This window comes from Podarcis vaucheri (genome assembly GCF_965113315.1).
Source record: "Podarcis vaucheri genome assembly, chromosome: 15".
Taxonomy (NCBI): domain Eukaryota; kingdom Metazoa; phylum Chordata; class Lepidosauria; order Squamata; family Lacertidae; genus Podarcis; species Podarcis vaucheri.
In genome coordinates this window covers 15,651,521-15,657,606 of record NC_138753.1, presented here as the reverse complement: position 1 = coordinate 15,657,606, position 6,086 = coordinate 15,651,521, and positions in this window count along the sequence as shown.

The window sequence follows — 6,086 nt, the reverse complement described above, 5'->3', positions numbered from 1 at the left end:
CCAGGAATGGAGCTAGGAATCTCAGCAGCCATTTTCCCCAGGCCATATCCCCACCTTTGCAGCATATTCTATTGCACAGATGTTCGCTTAATACAGGGAATTGTCACAAGCCTCAATTGGCACCTTTCCATTGCTATTTCATAGTGCTAGAGTTGCCACATGAATTTCTGCTGCAAGATTCTGCTCCAAAACAATGTATTGCTTTAATTAATTTAAAGCAATAGACATGTTGCTTTAAATAAAATTAAAATTTATTTAATTAATTGCAATAATCAAGTCATTTGGGCTGGATCCAATTGCCGCACATGCAGTTCTGGTTAGTCACCAGAGCACACTCCCAGCATAATGAAGCTTATGAATGTTAAATTTTGGATTATATTCTAACTACTACTAATAATTCATTTGCCATACTTATTAGCCACATGTTGCAGCTGTATTTGAGCAGATTATTCTGTATTGCAACACAGGGGTTTTGTTTATGTTACACATTGAAAGCACAAGAGCAGGCTAAGTTGTGTTTTCTATTCAAATGACAACACTGTCTTTTAGCTGCTTCTCCTTCTCTAACCATGTCTCATTCCATCATCAGTTTGAGTTCTTTCTTTTAAAAAGGCAAGCAAAACAACATAATATATTATCATGTACTGAGATTTATAACTAGATAATGACATGATCCCCTGGCCAGAACCCCTCTGACATGATTTTGTAGCTCCTTGCAGACACAGATAAGTACGTGACCTGGCGTGTAGCACTCTTTGCAACTGCTGCTAGGAAAATTAGAGCAAATTATATAGCCAAGATAGCCACCAACTAGAAAAATTGAAAACGCATTCAAGTCGAAGGTGCTGAATTTTGAGTGTCTGACAAACACTGACAAACTGGAACGTGTCCAGAGGAGGGCAACCAAAATGGTCAAGGGCCTGGAAACGATGCCTTATGAGGAACGGCTAAGGGAGCTGGGCATGTTTAGCCTGGAGAAGAGGAGGTTAAGGGGTGATATGATAGCCATGTTCAAATATATAAAAGGATGTCACATAGAGGAGGGAGAAAGGTTGTTTTCTGCTGCTCCAGAGAAGCGGACACGGAGCAATGGATCCAAACTACAAGAAAGAAGATTCCACCTAAACATTAGGAAGAACTTCCTGACAGTAAGAGCTGTTTGACAGTGGAATTTGCTGCCAAGGAGTGTGGTGGAGTCTCCTTCTTTGGAGGTCTTTAAGCAGAGGCTTGACAACCATGTGTCAGGAGTGCTCTGATGGTGTTTCCTGCTTGGCAGGGGGTTGGACTCGATGGCCCTTGTGGTCTCTTCCAACTCTATGATTCTATGATTCTATGATTCTATGAATTTATTTTAAATTGGAAGAATAAGTAATGCAACAATTGTTGATTATCTTTCTCAAATACAAAAAAAAAAAAATGTTTCAGCATGTAAACCGTGTTGAATAACTTGTGACTTGTGATGTAAAAAAATTATGTCCCTGAAAAGATTCGGTTTCATTTTGTGTGCCCATTCTTTTGCAAATTTCGTCACCAGTTCTTTCAGGTCAGGTGGTGATGTTTGGACATGTTCAGTGGATATAGTTGCCAAGCCAACTAGTCTCTTTAGCAACATTGCTGAGTGTATATCAGGTTTTGCACGTTTGGGCTCTGAGAATTATAATTATAGTCAGCTGGAATTATAATTGGAAACATACGATTGGAAACGAAGCTGAAAGCACATACATCAAGTAAAGCTCGAGATAAGACTGCTGATTAATGGATCTCTGCGACCAGGATTGACGGATGGATAAGTAAATCTTCTGATGAATCACCATAAGGAGACTGTATGTTTGGAACGAAGGTGGGGTGGAGGAAAAAACTCTTTTTTTCTTTGCATGATGTGACATTGATAACCCTTCACCCCAGATAGAATCAAGATCGTCGCGTTTCTATGAATCACAGGCAGGATTCTAAGAACTATGTGGGACGGAGTATAAGGAAAACAGACTGCAGAACAGTGAGAAAGGAAGAATTTTTTTATGACGCAGTTAAAAAATGATGTCTCGCCATGACAGGTCTGCCGAGGAAGAAGGACTGGGGGAGGAGAATCAGGATTGTTTGAAAGAGAAGGAATGTTGGAATGTAAGTTTGACCTGACTGTACCCCCAGACTCATTTGTTATTTGGTAAGCCTGAGGAAAATAAAGGACAGATCGGAGATTAATTTTGTTTATGGAAGCGTTGTATAGAGGCTGTCCCGGATTGATATGATGTTTGGAAAAGCACAAAATCCACATAGAATGCCAGCTGTTATCCTGCTTGTGAAAATCATCAGAGATTGCAAAGAAAGGAATTTATGATAACAACAAGAAGAGAAAAGAAGTAACAAAGGACTTTCCGGATCAAACTGGAGAGAACTGTTTAATTAATGCAGTAAGATAAGTGATGCTGTTTTGGACTCGAGCTGAGCTTGATGTATGGGTACCCCCAACAAAATTTAAAATTTGGCTGTATAATTTGGAATCAATGTGATAATGTGATGTGATTGGCCTGCTAATAAAAATTATTTTTTTTAAAAAAGAAAAGAAGTTGATAGGTCTGGCATTATGTGACATCTCTGCTAAGCAAAAAAATTAAAAAGGGACCCAACTCACTGCTCCACACGTAACTTATGTAAATAATCTGGCTTTTTTGTGATTTATTATGTTTTGACTAGGAATGACAGCAGGTGGGTAGACTGAAGCCCCCCTCCCTCAAACTAGAGGGATGCTGAATCAGTTTTCAAAGGCTCAATATTTTGTTGTGTGTTGTCAAAACCTATTCAGCCAACTCCTTTCATGCATAAGGACTAGAAGCTTGGTGTTTCTCTTTTAAATCAAAGCCCAAAATTACCAGGAAGCTGCATTCAGCGTCACATGTTATGCTGCTTCTTTGGGCCTCCTTCAAATTGGCTTGCAGGGGGCAGGGTGTCATACCCCCAGAAACCCCCAGCTAACTTTGGCTGGTGCTTTTAATAGAGTGCTGAATGACACACATAGCCCCAAACAGGGAACAAGTAAAAATGAGATGGTAAAGTCTTCCTAATATAAAAAGCTAAAGCAGGGCTCAGATGAGCCTTTGCCAACCTGATGTTACCGGACTCCAACTCCCATCATTCCTCATCACTGGCAGTGGTGGCTGCTGGGAGTTGTAGTTCAGCAACATCTGGAAGGAACCACATCATCCTTCATCCCTGCTTTCCAGTGATTAAGCAGGCCAGCATTGTAGCTTTATTTCCTTTTATTATTGATACACTTACACCTCAGCCTTCAAATAAAAGAGTGATAAAATTCAGGTTGGTTAAGCTTCACTTAATGCCATAAATAGGATCAGTTTTAGCACAGGCATTCACATATATAGGAAGAAAAATCCATGTAGTTTCACTGAGACGTTACAAAAATTAGTGTGCATTTTTTTAAACACAAGCTTATTCAGAGTAGAATACAAAAACACTATTTTAAAAAGGTAAGATAAACACACACACACACACCCTTCATATTCTCGAAGATTAATACTATTTAATAATATTAATACATCTTTCCGCAGGGCCTGCAAGACAGAGTTGTTCCGCCAGGCCTTTGGTCAGGGCACAGCCTGACTCCCTCCTCTGGCAACCTGCACAGAATTTTGCTTAATTGGTTGCCATCAATTTGATTTAATTAATTTTTATAATGAAATATTTTTAGATTGTGTGACTATTTGACTGATTATTTGATTGTTGTTAGCCGCCCTGAGCCCAGCTTCGGCTGGGGAGGGCGGGATATAAATAAAAAATTTATTATTATTATTATTATTATTATTATTATTATTATTATTTAAAGTTATTCTCAGCCCAGCTGCTGAGCTCCCAGTGCAGTTTGGCCACCCGCCTCCTGAGCGAAGACTGGGAGAGGTTTCGGGACCGCACCTGGGCAGCCCGCAAGTTCTGCGCCATCACCTGGTAGTAGTTGACAATGGCTTGATCTCTGCAGAGAAGGAGAAAAGTGGGTTAAGAACATCTCACGTCGAGTTGGGAGACAGAAAGGACTTCCAAGTTAGATCAGTGAAGACAGGGCAGACACATCCCAAGGAATAGATGCCGCCCATCTGACTGGGCTGCCACAGCCACCCTGGGCAGCTGCCAGCAAATTAAAGCATCACAGTAAAACGTCAAACATTAAAGGAGCATTGTAGCACATTAAATGTTTGGTGTGGGTGGAAGCTGACAGCCAGGGCTGTCAACCCCCTGGGTTGGTTGGTTGTAAGTTAGAAGGGAAGCCAGTGCGGGCTGACTGAGGGCAGGCCACGGTTGGTGATGCAGCGCCACATTTCACAGAATCGTAGAGTTGGAAGGGACTCCAAGGGCAATGTAGTGCTGCAATGTCTTTACAGAGATAGGAGTTGGGTGATTCCCAAGAAACCTGAGGCCTTTCTCTTAGGTATAATTGGACCGAAGGAATTGTTTAATTTGTTTATGTATGCTATGACGGGGGCAAGATTGTCCACACACACAAATGGAAAGAAGAGGATGTCCCAATGAAAGAAGAATGAAGATGATGGAATATTATGAGATGGCTAGACTAGCTGTGAGAATTAAAGAACAGATTGAAGAATGAAATTTTTTTAATTGAAGAATGGAAGTATTTTGTAGCATATTTGAAAAATATATATCATGGTTATGTTAAAATGTATGCAGGATTTGAAGTACAGCAGCAGATAAGAAGTGGTAGTTTAATCATTTATAATCAACATACCGTATTTTCCCATATATAAGACGACCTTTTTTCTGAATTTTTTAAATGATAAATTGAGGGTCGTCTTATACACGGGTTAATATGCTGAGCAAGAGAGGGCTGGTGCTGCAGCAGGAGCAGGGAAATGTTGGAGAGGAGGCTGTTTACTCACTCTTCCCAGCTTAGGAAGAGTATTTGGTGAGTGCCAGTATGTGGTATATTACTGCACCAGTTCCGTCAGCCAGAATGGGGGATCATCGAAAAGCTGCTCAACAGCTCAGCAAACTTACAAAAGAAGCTCACTAACTGTTGAGGGCTCCGAAAAATAGGGGTCGTCTTATACATGGGGTCATGTTATACACGGAAAAATACGGTATATAATGGGTAAAATATAAGAAATATACCAGCTTTATAAAGAAAGAAAAGAACATAATGGAAGGGTGGATGGGAAGTCAGTGGATATGAAATAAATGTTCTGATGTTTGTTTAAAAGAATTTGTGAAATTTGAAAAGCTGATTTAAAAAAAAGTTTTTTAAAAAGGAGTTGAGTAGGCTGCAAGTTGAGCAGATGGGGGGGGGGATAGCCTAAGATGTCCAAATCCTTAAGCACATTTGAAGAAATAATGTCTTGAAGTGTTTAAAATCCCCCGTTAATATGAAGTGCATTTCCATTGCAAATGTATTATACAATCTGGGGAAATCCTCAATCTCCAAATACAGTTCATTCGTATTAGAGATCTCAGCAATTTATACACTTTTGTTGAACGATTCTAAGACAGATGCTTGATAAATGCATTCTAGCTTCAGAACAATCACCATACCATTTGATGTAAAAAATTGGTTCCCTTCAGTGGGTTGCACTGTGCCACACTGTGGTCAGTCACAAATACATCCTTGTAGCAATACTGTCAGTACTGTGGAAGAACGTTTGACCACCTTTCCATTACAACAATGCACTGGTCCTCCACCACAGGTGCCTCAGGACTGGAGGTCCAATCTCAGGATAGTCCTCACCGAGATGCCACTGCCGTTTTGTTTTGTGAAGCAGCCCTCCTCCTGCTTGAAGCTGGAACAGACGCTGTTGGAAAGCTGTTTCTCCTTCAGTTATTTGTCTGGTGGCAGTAGTTGAGGAGGAGGGCAGGCTGGCTGGCAAAGGCCCTGCCTGTGGAAAGGAGGTCTGTGGAAAGGAGCTAAGCAGCTGGGAGGAAATGGGTGTGTGGATTCGCTCCCTGTCCCCGTCCTCTCCATGCTCAATAGTCAGTGCAGACCATAATGAGCTGGATGAAGCATGGGTCTGATTTTTTTGGAAGGCCCATGTTCCTAAGGAAGGCAATTCTTCTGAAATCTTTTCTTACGA